The 14787-nt window shown below is 51.2% G+C and overlaps 1 long non-coding RNA gene across 1 annotated transcript; it reads left to right on the forward strand.

The window, feature by feature from the left end:
* Window positions 1-408: 408 nt before the first annotated feature.
* Window positions 409-3623, forward strand: LOC144246752 (uncharacterized). The gene is made up of 3 exons (XR_013340425.1): window positions 409-504; window positions 1201-2508; window positions 3501-3623. It is a non-coding gene; the product is annotated as an uncharacterized LOC144246752 (long non-coding RNA).
* Window positions 3624-14787: the final 11164 nt, after the last annotated feature.

Genomic DNA, 14787 nt, shown 5'->3' on the forward strand with positions numbered 1-14787 from the left:
TCCCTGTCCCTGTCCATGTCCGTGTCCGTGTCCGTGTCCCTGTCCCTGTCCCTGTCCCTGTCCGTGTCCATTCCCTGTCCATTTCGTGTCCGTGTCCCTGTCCCTGTCCCTGTCCATTCCGTGTCCATTCCGTGTCCGTGTCCGTGTCCATTCCGTGTCCATTCCGTGTCCCTGTCCATTCCGTGTCCCTGTCCGTGTCCGTGTCCGTGTCCATTCCGTGTCCGTGTCCATTCCGTGTCCATTCCGTGTCCCTGTCCCTGTCCGTGTCCATTCCGTGTCCGTGCCCGTGTCCGTTCCGTGCCCGCGCCGCTCGGGGGCGCGCGCGCCGCTCCCCGCCCCGTCCCCCCCGCCCCCCCACCCGCGCGCGCCCCCGCGCCGCCCCCGGAAGCGGGCCGGGTCACGTGGGCGCGCGGCGCTGCCATAAACACGGCAAGATGGCGGCGCTCACGCCGCCCGCCCGCCCGTGCTGCGTCATGTCGCGCCCCGGCCCCGCCGCGCCCGCAGGTGGGTCCGGCCCGCCGCGGCCCCGGGCTCCGCGGGCCGGGCGGCCGCCGCCGGGGGCGCGGGGCCGGCCGCGCCGGGCGGGCGCGGCGCGCTCGCGTTTTCGGGGGTTGCGCGGGCGGGGCCGCCGCCCCCCCCTGCCCCGGGCGGGTCCCGGCGCTCCTGAGGGGCGAGCGGGGCGGGGGGCTGCCCGGCCCGGCCCGGCCGGCCGGCCGTCCCATCCCGCGGCTGCTCCCCGGTTTTCCCCTCCCCGCTCCAGGTAAGCTCGGGGAGCGCCCTGGGAGCGAAGTTGGGAGGGAGCGGCCCGGGCCCCGCCGGGCTCGGCGCGGCCGGGTCACCGCCGCGGGTCCCCGTAACCAGAGGTTTGTTTTCCCCCCGCGGATCCCCGTAACCAGAGGTTTGTTTTCCTCCCGCGGATCCCCGTAACCAGAGGTTTGTTTTCCTCCCGCGGGTCCCCGTAACCAGAGGTTTGTTTTCCCCCCGCGGATCCCCGTAACCAGAGGTTTGTTTTCCTCCCGCGGATCCCGGTAACCAGAGGTTTGTTTTCCTCCCGCGGATCCCCGTAACCAGAGGTTTGTTTTCCCCCCGCGGGTCCCCGTAACCAGAGGTTTGTTTTCTTCCCGCGGATTCCCCTAACCCGGTGTTTGTTTTCTTCCCGCGGATCCCCGTAACCCGGTGTTTGTTTTCTTCCCCCCTCAGGCTCGCCGGGATTTGCGTTCAAGCCGCGCTGGGGAAGATGGAGATGTGAGGTTGGTTCCCCTCAGCAGCTCGCAGCGCTGCGAGATCCTCGGCCCGTGCGTAGGGGTGGGGAGGGACAAGCCCTGGGGATGTGGGCAGGGAATGTTTCCCCAGTCCCAGCGCTGGGATGCTGAAGGAATTGTGCTTCCTGTTAAAACACTGCACAAATATCACCAGCCCCAAATTGAGCCAGGAGGTGGAACTGGAGTTTAAAAACCAACCGGGCCAACTTAAATGGGTTTTGAAGGTGAGAACTGGCAGCAAACACTGGAAACTGGAGGGTTTTATTGAAAAGTGTATGGAAATTTGCAGGGCCTTAGCAATAACAAGAAAAAGAAATGTGTGGTGGACTCCAAAACTAACGTGGACTTTGCTATAAAAAAGGTGTTTTTTTTCCAGATAAATTGAGAATCTACTTGACATTTCTGCATTAGGTCTGTGTGGCTTTAGTCTGGCTGAAGCAAAGCAAAAATCTGTGTGTGAGATGCAAGACAACAAACTGTGTTTGTACTGGGGGAAGAGCTGGATCCTCCAGAGAAAACGGCATCAGCCCTTGGAATACAGGTGTGACTCCAACACTTGCTGTGCCAGAGGGTGCTGGGGAGGAATTGTTCACCTTCTCCCTTTAAAAGCCTGATAAGGAACTGCTGGAGCATGAGTAAAATCCTGATAGAGTGATCAAAGTATGCTTGAATTGCAAAGCAGTGATTCTTCTCTCATCACCTCAGCCTGTCAGATGTAGAATTCCCAATCCCACACTTAAGCCATGCTGAAATCAGTAGAATTCCTCACCTGGAATACCAATGGTGGTTCAAAAACACCTGGGAGTGAGAGCCAAGGGCTCGTTGCTCATGCAGCTCCTTCTCAAAACCCACCCTTGCACAGCCAGAAAACATTAATATTTTTAGCGAGTTTTTGTTGTGCTTTCCTAGCAACAGCCAATTCCTTAATGATTAATCCCCAAACTGTGGCAAATCTGCAAATTTGGGGATGCATGCTGAAGTCATCTGTGCTGCCTGACGTCAGCATTGCATAATCTGTTGACTGTCCCCTTTTTATGTAATGTATGTTTGGAGTTTGTTTTAAAATGTGCAAATGTTTTTTTTTCCCCTGCGTGCTGCTCCTCCTGTATTCCACGTTTGCCTCTCCATTGCCCTCTGGAGTTGCAAACTTGTAAGGCAACGTTTTCGTGGCTGGATCCAGCCGAGTGTTTTGTGTTTCTCTCTTAAAAACAGCCTCGGGAACATCTCAGCACCTTCTCTTGGCCAGGTGAGTTATTTAGAGTGTTTAAAAAAAAAAAATCCCACAAATTATTGCAATTTCTGCTTCCTGTTGGTGGAAACATGGAAGCTTCTTGTGCTGTTCCATCAACATCATAAATGGACTTTTATTGGAAACTTAGTTACACATTAACTTCGGCACCATGAAACCGTTGTGTTTTTTTAAACTCATTTCAGAGCTTGATGGATCCAATTCCCTCAGGCAACGTGGGGGTGGTAGGAATAATTTTGGGATGTTTTCAGGAATGCCTGGTTTTAGGGAAGAAAAAACCCGACAGGGGGTAAAGCTGTAGAAATACACAACAAAGTGTGGGGGTGGAGGAATAGTTCTATGATCTTTTCAGCAGTGCCTGTTTTTAAGGTAGGAAAAACAAAAATGGTGGGGAGTAAATATAGGTTGATGGAAACTTATAATTTAACTAATTAGTGGGATTGTGTATTTCAAATGTTGTTACGTGGATTTGATGGCCTAAAAATGCCACGCCGGGCACCTGGAGGCTGCTCCGTGTGAGCACAGCTGGCTCTGGGAGCTGCTGCCCTCGGAGGGCACGGCCAGGATCAGCCCTGCTGCTGGCTCTGGAGACCCCCAACTCCAGAGGAGCCCAGCGCAGGCGTGGGGTGGGCTGGGAAATGCCAGCTCCTGGCAAACCGGGCAGCAGGAGCCCGGCGGGCGCGGGGCACGGCGCCGGTGCCGCCGTCGGGGCCGTGCCCGCCGTGATCCCGCTGGCCCCGAGTGGCTCCAGCAGCTTTCCTGGCTGCCTGCCGCTGTCCCACTGCTCCCTGACACCCAGCACTTGGGCAGCATGAGCCAAGTGCTGCTGGCTGGCTGGCTTTAAGGGGGAGGAAGGGCTGTCCCCTCCAGGAGAGGTGGCTGCTCTTTCTCCATTAACTCCAGCGTGGGTGGATTTGCCCAGAAGGAGCTGCTGCTTAAATCCACTCAGAAGCCGCCACGGTCATTAAGATTTAACACTAATTATGCAGATAATTTCCTGGAGTGAACCTCAGCTGCAAAGCCACTTGTGTTAAGGCCCCTGAGGCTTTCACCCGTGGGGTGACGCGGGGTTTTTGGGCCACTGAGGGAAGAGGACACCGAGGACTCGGCAGTGCCACGGAGGGGCCCATGACTGCCAGGCTGCCCTGGCTCAGTTATCACAGTGCTGATGCTGTCTCTTGTAAAGGTACAGTACTGTGATAACTGAAGGATGGCAGCCATCTGAGCTTCACGGCACCCCGGGGCCACCAAAGCCATCACCACGGCCGCCTGCTCCACCGGAGCGTGCTGCTTTCACCTGGAACCCCTGGCATAAAGGTGACGTTTGTTTCAATAAAATATGACACACTCTGCCTCGTTATTGGCTGTTTCATCTCGGGAGGGCTTTTAGAAACGCTGTGCTTTGGAAGTGCTCAGAAATGGTTCCCAAAGCAGGGTCCTGTGCAGCCTGGTGGATATTAAACATAAGCAGCCCCTCGGTGGGGTTACTTGGTAACAGAACAAATTATTCTGTGGCAATAGAGAAAATGCAGCCCTTTAAGATACTGTTTAATATTTTTTTGTTAGGATGCCACTGTCTTGGCTGGTTACTGTAACTCAGAGGTCTTTATGTGGAATTGAGCCCTTTAAGATAGTGTTTAATAATTTTTTTTGTTAGGATGCCACTGTCTTGGCTGGTTACTGTAACTCAAAGGTCTTTACGTGGAATTGAGCCCTTTAAGATACTGTTTAATATTTTTTTGTTAGGATGCCACTGTCTTGGCTGGTTACTGTAACTCGGAGGTCTCTACTGGAATTGGGTGGTGGGAAATGGGTTCTTTCCGGCAGTGAGTTACTGGTGGATCGCTGACATCCCTTGCAGGGTTTCCTCGGGGCTTCTCTGCTCTGTGAGTGGGAGACTGAATTTCCTGGGTCATTTTTACAGCAATGTCATCAAAATCCCTGGAAAGGAGGTGGTTTTCAGGGAGCCAGTGCTGATCTTTGTGCCGAGTTAACTCTGCAGTGCTGGGACACGACAGCAGAGGGGCCCCGCGGGCCGGCTTGTGGTGGGAGTGTGAAATCCCAAGATTTTTGCATAAAGTAACAGAAACCCTGCAGAAATGTCCGCGCAGTGCCCGTTTCCCAGATTCCTGCCCTTCCCCGAGGAACTGGTGGCATTCAGGCTGCCGAGGCTGATGCAGCACTTTGCAGAAGTCACTGTTTACTCTCCATCCTTATATTCAGCGTGGTCATTGACCCAGTGCTGTTTAGAAATTCTTCTTTCTGGGCTGGATAATTCTTGTCCAGCAGGGCTTTGCCCTGGGTTTCCCTGCTGCTCGGGGGAGAGGACAGGGATTAGCTCTAAAATGGTTTTTTATTTCCCTGCTGCTCACTGGAAGTTTTTGGGGCCAGCCTGGCAGGGTCAGGGCTGTGCAGCTGTGATGGAAATTTCGCCAGCCTGCGTCACTTAAAGGGGGGAAGTTCTGACTGGTGCTGTGAGAGAGGCTCGGGGCTGCTTCTGGAGGATGGCTCTGTCTCACCAGAAACTGCAAATAATAATAATAAAAAAAAACCCATCCTGCTACCAAGAGCTGAAATTCTGGATTAAAATCTGAGCAAGTCAACCCTCAGCTTCCACTTCCCAAAGGTTACAGGCACCTCTTGATCAGGTGGGAATGTGCTTATCCCAAAAAGGAGCAGGGGTCAGCTCTGTTCTGGCTGTCCCACAGCAACACTGCTCTGCTGTGCCATGCTCCCATTCCAGGATGGACAGGAGAGAGGAGGAGCTCTGGGATCCTGGCCATGGGAGCGTTTGAAAGCTGCTTGAAGCTCTTTTTTTACCCATTTCAGGATCCAGCAGGTGCTCAGGGAATGTGCATCCCCTTTGCTGGGAGAAAGGCAGGTGCATCCAGCCGGGTGCTCATGGTGCTGCCCCAGGGACAGCTCCGGGTGCTCCGTGATGGAAACAGCGTGGTGGCTCCCTGCAGAAAGCATCCAGTTCTTTCCTGCCCGCAGAAGCAAGATAAGTGCTCAGAGGCAAATCCCGGGTTTGTTATGGATCGGATCCAAGGAATACAGTTGCTCACCTGCCTCGCCGTGGCTCAGGTTGGAGGTTAAGGAGCAAGCCATGCTGTTTGTAGGGACGTGCAGTGGAGCCGTGCCTGGCACGCTCGTGTGGGGCTGCTGAGCAGGGCACGGAGCCACCCCGGTGCCTCTGGTTTCCTGTCACAACAAGCACAGCCTGGCATGGCACAGGAACTGAAGCCCGGGCTGTGCCTCGGGGCAGCACCTCGCCAGTCAGATTTACTGGAATTTATCTCCCTCTCTAGCACAGTGGGCAGAGAGTCCATCTCTTTTTTCCTGTAGTTCCTACTGATAGGAGAATGGGACAGACTGGTGGGTTTGCTGTCCAAATATTGCTGCACATGAACAGTGCAACTCTCAGAGTCTCTTTTGCCACTGGAGCACTTCCTCCTACTAAAGCAAGACATAAACAACCTGTGTGCAGTGGTACAGAAGCAAGGCCCATCCCCTCTTCTGAAGCTGTCTGTGATTCCTGGGATTGCTCCCAAGGCAGGGCAGTTTCTCGTGCTGTGTCTCAGCTGCCCTTCCAGTTGGGTCTGTTCTTACCCAGCAGTTCTCAGGCTCTTGCATCAGGAAAGTCCCTTTTCCCATCTGGACTCTGCTGCCTTCCCACCCACGTTCCACGTGGGGAGAGGAGCGCTTCTGCTCCTGGGATGTTTCCTCGGGGCTCTGAGGCTGCAGACTTGAACTCTGCTCCTGGCTCCCAGCCTCAGCTCAGCCTTTTGAGGGTGGGAGTTGCTGCTCGGAGCAGCCTGGCCCTTCTGGCAGCAGCAGGATTAAAGGCATCCACTGTCTGCAGCCCTTGAAACCAGGTGAAGGTGTTGCCTTTCCCCAGAATACCCTTTTCTCCTCCCAAAATGTACCTTCTGTTGCTGTTGGACTGAAATAAAAATCCTTCCCAACAGAGCTTCAAGCACTCAGCCATTTCAAAGTCCAGCAGTGCCCTGTATGAGTCAGAATGTTTTAATTGCTGCTTATTTCGATTTTCTCCAGCTTAGTGCAGACACTTGAACTTTAACCCAGACCTTCGTGATTAAACATATTTACAAACCAAGCTGCCTACTTGCAATGTCCCCCTGCAAATACTAGATGTACCAGAAAGCAACTTGGGTTTATGTCTGATTAAGGAATTCCTCAGACTATGTGGAATGAGCTCTGCTGAAGTCTGTCTGTACTGTCCTGGTTTTCCTTGGAATTGGGAAAAGCAGTGCCCAGGAGCAGTGTGTGAACAGAGGGTGTCACAATCCCATCTCCTTTCTCCAGAAGCTATTTCTGCTTGTATCTCACACATTGGAAAGAGCTGCTTGCTGAGTTGTTGGATTATATGTAAACCCTGCATTTTGTCATTAGCTTGATTCACCATGGGAAACTGGCTTTATTTGATGGCTGATCAGGGACAAAAGTATCAGCAGGAGCTGAATGTTCCAGTGTGCTGCAGTATCAAAGGTACTGCTGTAATTGCTGCATTTGGGCAGATGAGAAAGCCAAGATTGCAAAGTTTGGTACATAATTTGCTCTTCATAACATTTCACAGAAGCAGGAGAGGTGCACAGACCCATGTGTGGATTGATATACTCTTATACAAGGTCTTTAATTGATGTTGGGCAAATGATCTAATTTTTCTGGGAGTGGTGGAACCAGAGGAAAGACCCCTCTGCTCCAAAGGGCTTTGGCTCCCAGCTGTGCTTCAGTTCATAGGTGAAGTTAGAATTCAAACCTCAAGTTCCCCTTTGACTTCAGGATGCCAAGAGCTGCACTTTGGAGTTTGTGATGCACGGGGATGTGCATCTGCCACTGGAAAAAGCCTCTTTCAAGCAGAGCAGAAAAATACGAGGCTGCTCAGGTTTTTCCTTGGGTCTTCTGAAGTCAGGCACTGCAGCCTCACCCATAGCTCAGGACACAGCAGTCCCCAGGTCTGTGCCACGTGGGGTCACCTTAAATTAAGGCAAATTTGCTCAGATTAGGTGCTGGACAGCAGTGCCAGGGAGCTCAGAGCTGGAACCTGTGGGGCTGGAGAGGGCAGGGAGCTGTTGGTGCTCCCTCTGCCTCCTCCTCTCCACGGTGAATGTCAGAGCTCTATCGACTGCCCTCCCTTTGAATGAACTCCAGGAGCAGGCAGAGTACACTGAATAATTCAGGACAGACGCGTGTTTAAATATTTGCACAAGCCTCAGATTCCTCCTGCCTGAAAATAAGACTGGCAGAGAGCAAATTATTCCTGCTGGAAGTGTTGGTGGATGGACAGCAGAGCTGGGGACCCCTTCCCAGCAGCCAGGACCCCATCCATGGGTCTCATCCAGCCTGGGGCTGGGGGTGGTGGGAAGTTCAAGGCCATGAGTCAAGGGCTGCACAAACAAGGGCAGCACCCACACGGGCAGGTTTGGCAAAGAGCCCTGGAGAAAGGGCTGGTAGAGAGGAACGGGGGAGGTCAATGAGCATCAGTGGTTTAATTGGAACAGGGAGAGCTGTTTTCCATGATGGGAGTCTCTCCTGCTTTTTTAAAATAAAGACAGCACGCCTGTATGATAACACACAAAAAAGGTGACAGTGTTGGGGCAGATTCTTCCAGAGGGAAGTGGATGAGGAGGAGTCAATCCCTCTCCCCTGGAAGCACAGATTGTGCTGGATGAGATAGACACAAATCACAGAGACAATGTGAGGAGCTCCACGAGGATGTTCCTGGTTTGGTGTGTTCCGTGTGCTCACATTCCCAGAGTGATAAAAAAGGCATGTGGTTTCTTGAGCAATATCTCCTCCCTGTGCAGAACATCCACATCTCCTGCATCCAAAACCTTGCTGCATCCTGGTTTGAAATGGATCCGGGGGACTCTGGAAATGCAAATTTCCAGAGGTTTATTGCTAATGAAGCCTAATTAATTTTGGATGTAAATATGCCAAGCTTCTGCAGTTGTGTGCAGCCCCATTAAAGGAAAACTCAGAGCGGTTTTATCTGAAAATTATCAGAGGAACAGGGTCTGCTTAGTTCCTTCTTAGACTCTGGACTTCTCCCTTCCTCACCTCTTGAACTCAGCTAAGTTAAAGGAAATGTCACAGCCTTTTAAAACAGCTGCCTGAAATACAAGAGGAAATGAGGAAAACCAAGAGATGGGAGAAAATTCCTACACTGCTCCTCACCTCCATAGGTTTTGTGGACTGGAATAGTAACTTCAACTATTTCCACTCATTTTGTGTTGCAGTCTGGATGATCTCAGTAGGTTTGAAACCCATATTCAAGTGCACTGTGACAATTCTCCTCTTAATGTGGCCATTTAAAGGCCACCCAGGGTGACAGAGACCAGCCAGAACATCCCATTTCTCCAAGATCCCTGACACTTTCTTTTTTCCCTTCCCACAGCAGCCATGTGGTCCTGCTGACTCCATTCAACCAGCACAGCTGAACTGGGGCACTCAGCTCATCCTTAATGGGAAAATACTCCACTTTCCTTCAGATTTGGGGCTTGTTTGCCATCCTGCCTGGATTTCTGAGCCATTATGAACAACACCCTTCCTCGAAACACCACCGTAATTGTCAATCTCCTTATAGCAGAGGGAGGGGGAATATGGTAAATCCCACCTCAAAATGCTGCTTTATAACTCAGAGTGAGGAACTGTAATTTCCAAAGGTGCACATGAGGAAAACAGCAGCAGCAGAGTGAGCTTTGGAATTTGTCCAGGCATTAAATATTTTAGAAATGCTACGTGCTCTGTGTCACGTGTGTGTCCCCCTGTATGGGACAGGGAACCTGGACAGTGCTGGGCATGACCTGAGAAATGCCCCAGCCAGGTACACAAACCCTGGGGTGCGTGGACAGAGAGGGAAATAATCAATATTGGATCATTTTGGTGACAAACGTGGCATTTCCAATCTGAAAGTATTTAATTATTGCTCAGGTTGAGGTGACTGCTCTGCTTTGTGCCTCCTCACCAGCACACTTCACTTCCAGTAAGTGCTAAACTTGCCCTTATAAAACCCAGCTGTTGCACATAAGCTTTTTCTGAGAGATATATATATCTCCCAGAAAAAAATATCCATATATATCCATAAATATCCGTGGATGGGGAGTCAGTCTATGAGCAGCAGCATTGTCTAGCTCTGGTGGTGTGGCTGGCAGGCAGCCAGGCAGCAAGTGGGTACCTGTGAGCTGTGCCAGCAGCAAGCTCATCCTTCTGGAAAGGGCTGTGCTGGGAAGTGGATGAGCTCAAGAAAATGCATTTGAGCTTCTGGGCAGTATTGATTTGTCTTGATGTATTTTATTCATCTGCTTGAAGCACAATAAAAACGTGCTGGTGGAATGAGTTGGAGTTCAGGGGAGGGGGAGCCAGAAGTGGGGTTTGGAGCTGGCCACCATCACCATCTTCCTCCTCTGCAGCTGCTCTAGAGCTCTACACAACCCCAGTTTCATCTTCCCAGCAAGGCAGCAGAAGGGATCTTTTTCAGCAGAGAAATCCGGCGGGGAGAAATGAAAATAAAACCGTTGGTTTGGTTTGATGTAAGAACAATGAAGAACCAGAGAGATGGCAACGGGAAAAAGCAGCCAGTGAGGGCAAGCAGCAACATGAGCAGGCCTGCTGCAGGGCTGGGACAGGGCAGCAGCACCTTCCCACTCCCCAGCTTGGAGCACAGTGAGTGAACTCATCCCCCCGGCCAGGAAAGTCGGGAATTGAGCTCCTGTTCCACCTCCCACCCACGGCTCTGGCAGCTCGCTGCAGCCTGCCCAGGAAATCCCCCTGCAGCTTGGCACCCTGGGAACCAGGCCTGCACAAAATCTAATCTCTGGTTTGCCAAGTACCCTTGGACCACATACATGAAGTAGCTCTCCTTCCCCAAACTGAGATTATTAGTTTAAAAAAAAAAAAAAAAAATAGCGTTGGGCACAGTGTTTAGAAGTAGTTAATTACTCGGAAGCAATTCACACCTTCCCAGTGTCTCAAAATAAATTCTCTTGCTTCCTTTTCCAAGCAGAGCTCTCTGAAAACCGTGTCACCAGCGGGGTTTCGCTCATGTTCTGTGAGCACAGGAAGCTGAAGATAAATTCAGCAGCAGATCAGATGTAGAGAACTTGTGCACTTGGCTGTCTATTTATACTCTCCACGAGCAGCCAGGGGCTCCCCGGGCTCCGAGGTGTTCTGTGGGGTACCCAAAATCCCAGCTGAAGGGCTGCTTTGGAGCACCCAGGGTTTGGTTGGGTGACCCTCTCCTCCTGCTCTTCCTGGCCCTACATCCTGGCTGCTCCCCATCCTCCAGCACGGGGAGAACCAAAAATATCATTTGTAACATGATTTCTGATTTCCACAGCGCTCTTCATGAGCGTGCGAGATCACAGAGTTGTTCTCAGAATGCTTTCAAATCCTACTACAGGTTAGGGAATTTTACATCTCCTTTTACTCATCTCTGACCTCACGGCATCCTCCTGAATTTTGCTGATACGAGTGAGGAGAACCAGGCCCCAGAGTTGCTGCCAGGAACAAATCAATGACAAACTGGAACCACTCAGAGAGTGTTAAATCACCTTTATATAAAAGTTCTGTCAATCCCAAGATGATGCCATCAGAGATTTAAAGCACTTTACCGTATGCCCCTCACTGTAACTTGAAATACTGTTTTAAAAAAGAGCTTTTAAAACATTTCAACTGTTTAAAGTGAAGTGGAAATATCCCATTTCAGAGGGAAAGGTGAAGCTTGAAATCCAACTGCAGAGTGGATGAGTAAGGGATAATCCATGCATCCATTCCTCTCTCTTCTTTAAAGAAGGCTGCAAGGAGAAATTTGTTGGAATTTAGTTTGGTTTTTAAACCACAAATACCAAGACAGTCAGATCTCATCTTCTGTATTTTGCCTCTTATTTTTGTGGTGGAATATCAGTGCATCCTGGAATTTGCAAAATAAAGAAGGATGTAAGATACAAAATAATTCTTCAGATGTGTCACTGCACCCCAGTACTTAGCAGGAAAAAAGAGTTTATTTTTCTTTATTTACTTTTCTGCAGCTCTTTGCCAGCCTATTCTCTTTCTAAGCAAGAAACAAAGCCACAATTACAGATGATTAATTCCTTAGAGAAAACGACTTTAAGAGTTTTAATACAAAATTGCATTCTTCCTGTAGGCTGGAATGTTGTGGTAAACACAGACAATTTTTGGTATAGGTTGGAAGTGTCCCCCTGTTATTAACATAGTTCTTGGAGGAATTTTTAGAAGAACATTGATTTCATGTCACAGAACAACCAGCAATGTCCCAAAATCAAGGAAAAGAAGGCAAAACCTCATGTAGCAGACAGGATTGGGAAACGGAACACTCAATTTCAGTGAAATCCAAGTGTCAGAGCAGCTCAGCCCCTGTTTTTTTTTTTTTAAGTGAGGTGTGTGTGAATTTAATTCTGGCTGCAGGACATGGCCTTTGGGCTCCTGGGTCATTCCTGGACGTGGTCCTGAGCTCTGGACATGGATTTAGGTGGAAGAGAGGTAAAGCTGCTCTCCTCCACGAGCAGCCCCAGGCTAAGCCACTTATGCAAGCCTGAGCAGCTCCAGGATTTAAGAACCTTTGCAGCAGCAGTTGCTGTGCTGAGAAACAAGCCCTGCCTGTAAGGCATCAATAATGCAGATCTGGGGTGGTTTTCAGCATGAAAACCCACCAAGGAAAAGGATTTTATCCTTGTCAAGGCAAAGCCATGGAAAAGGCTGGTGAGAAGGAAAGAGAGTTGTTGGAAGCAGCTCCTGCAGGTAAAATGTGGGGAAAAGGGAACAAGAGGAGGTCAAGCCTGGGAACCTTGGTACATCCATACATGTTTTAGGTGTTGGCACCCTGGTTACTGAGAATTTTGGGCTTTCTGTGCCCAAAATAGAAGTTTTAGGGCAGTGGCTGGTCTTTCTTCTTCACCTTCTTCTCCATGGGTTTGGGTGGTATTCTGTAATTAGAAAAATCTACATTGTGGAACACAGGTGGTTGGTTATTAGGTTAAAAGTAAAAATAATTTAAGTATCATTTCTTAATTAGATAGTTTTTCCTTAAAAGACCTTCTAAAGATAAATACGAGGCCATTTTGTGACTTGTTAGTGAAATGCAGAACTCATCACTTTTAAGACTGCACTATAGATAAGAATTAATAAACATCTGAGTCTGAACGTGAAATACCGTGTCTACATATTTAATCCCGACCCTGAGCAAAGCAGAAAAAGAAGATAAAAGTGCAATAGTTAGGGGCAAATCCTTCCCTGGGAGGGAGGTGAGGCCCTGGCACTGGTGCCCAGAGCAGCTGTGGCTACCCCTGGATCCCTGGCCAGGGCCAGGCTGGATGGGGCTGGAGCAGCCTGGGACAGTGGAAAGTGGCAGGGTGTGGAATTAGGTGATTTTTAATGTCCCTGGAAGGGACAGACCCTTCCATGATTCCATGATTTGCACTGTTTAACCTCTCTTCCAGACTCAGACTGTTTTCTAATCTTGAGATTACCAAAGTGACAGGAACAGGGTGAGGCTCCAGCGCTTTCCCACAGTGCGTGGTTAATCCAGACCCAGCGACCGTGGAGCTGAGGAAAAAGGTTAACATGGTGCAAAATCATCCACAATCCACCCTGCTGGTTCCCTGACAGCTGTGGAAACAGGGCTGGCTTCGTTCCTCTTGGGAGAAGGGAAAAATGGGATTAGTGAATATTTCTTCAGATCGCAAATTACAACCACCTGGCCATGTTCCCAGGCCAGCAGCACCTGAGTCTTGGCTGCTCCCAGGGTGATTTCCCGGAGAAAAGGGACAAAATTTGGGATTGCTACAAGGCAGATGAGCTGGGGCAGAGCAGCTGCAGGGGTGTGTAAGCACCTCAGAACACCAAGAGGCCTTTCACACCTGGTGCTGCCACACGGCAGAAAGCCTTGATATGATGTCAGTGTGCTTAGTCTGAGTTACACGGAGGGGAAATATTTATCAGAACAGGGTTTTTTTAATGACCTATTCATCTTTAAGGACAATTCCCCCCAAAGGCAGCAGCAGATTTACTCTTCTGTCAGAAGAAAATGCCAGATACGTGTGGTGTGTGGGAAGCAGGGGCGAATGATTTCATTGAACTGAATCATTTTCTTACGCGTTTTACTTCCACTTGTGCCGTTTCCTGTGACTTTGACAAGAGCTTGAAACCGCAGTGAAAAAACCGGTTTGTTTTCTGTGCAGAGGGGAGGATTGTGAGCATCTCCTCATTTCAGTGAGTTGTTTACACCAGCTCCTTCACATCGGGGTGAGAATGGAAACAAGGTTGTGGCTTTGTAAAAGATGATCCAAACACACATGACAGGAGGTTGTAGCCAGGTGGGGGTTGGCCTTTTCTCTAACCAGCAACAGGACAAGAAGATGGGGTCATAAACTGTGCCAGGGCTGGTTTAGGTTGGACATCAGCAGGAATTTCTCCATGGAAAGGGCAGTCAGGGTTGGACATCAGCAGGAATTTCTCCATGGAAAGGGTGGTCGGGGTTGGACATCAGCAGGAATTTCTCCATGGAAAGGGCGGTCGGGGTTGGACATCGGCAGGAATTTCTGTGTGGAAAGGGCGGTCGGGGTCGGACATCGGCAGGAATTTCTCCATGGAAAGGGCAGTCAGGGTTGGACATTAGAGGGACTTTCTCCACGGAAAGGGCGGTCGGGGTTGGACATCGGCAGGAATTTCTCCACGGAAAGGGCGGTCAGGGTTGGACATCAGTGAGAATTTCTCCATGGAAAGGGCGGTCAGGCCTCAGGGAAGGCTGTGCAAGACGCTTTGGAGTGTCCATCCCCGGAGGTGTCCAGGGAAGGACTGGGTGAGAGGCTGACACTGAACACTGGTTGGACTCGGTGACCTTGCGAGGCTTTTCCAAGCCCGATGATTCTGTGATTCCCTAATTCTCTAGCTCAACCAGCACCGTGACAAACTGTGAGCATCCGCGGAGGTGCCAGCCGCAGCGCCGGCACTGGGGTGGGGCAGAAGCCCACAGAGGGCCGGCCGGGCTCGGCTCGGCTCGGCCCGGCCCGGCCCGGCCCGGCTCGGCTGGGCTCGGCTCGGCTCGGCTCGGCTCGGCCCGGCCCGGCCCGGCTCGGCTCGGCTCGGCCCGGCCCGGCTCCCCCTCAGAGCCGCTCCCGCCCGCGCTGCCTCAGCCGGGCCAGGCGCCGCCCCGGGGCGGGCCGGCCCCGCGCATGCTCCGTGCGCTCCGCCGCGCCGGGGCCGCCGCCCTCCGCTCCGGGCCGCCGAGCGCCGCGG

The sequence above is a fragment of the Lonchura striata genome, chromosome 9 (genome assembly GCF_046129695.1).
Source record: "Lonchura striata isolate bLonStr1 chromosome 9, bLonStr1.mat, whole genome shotgun sequence".
Lineage (NCBI taxonomy): Eukaryota > Metazoa > Chordata > Aves > Passeriformes > Estrildidae > Lonchura > Lonchura striata.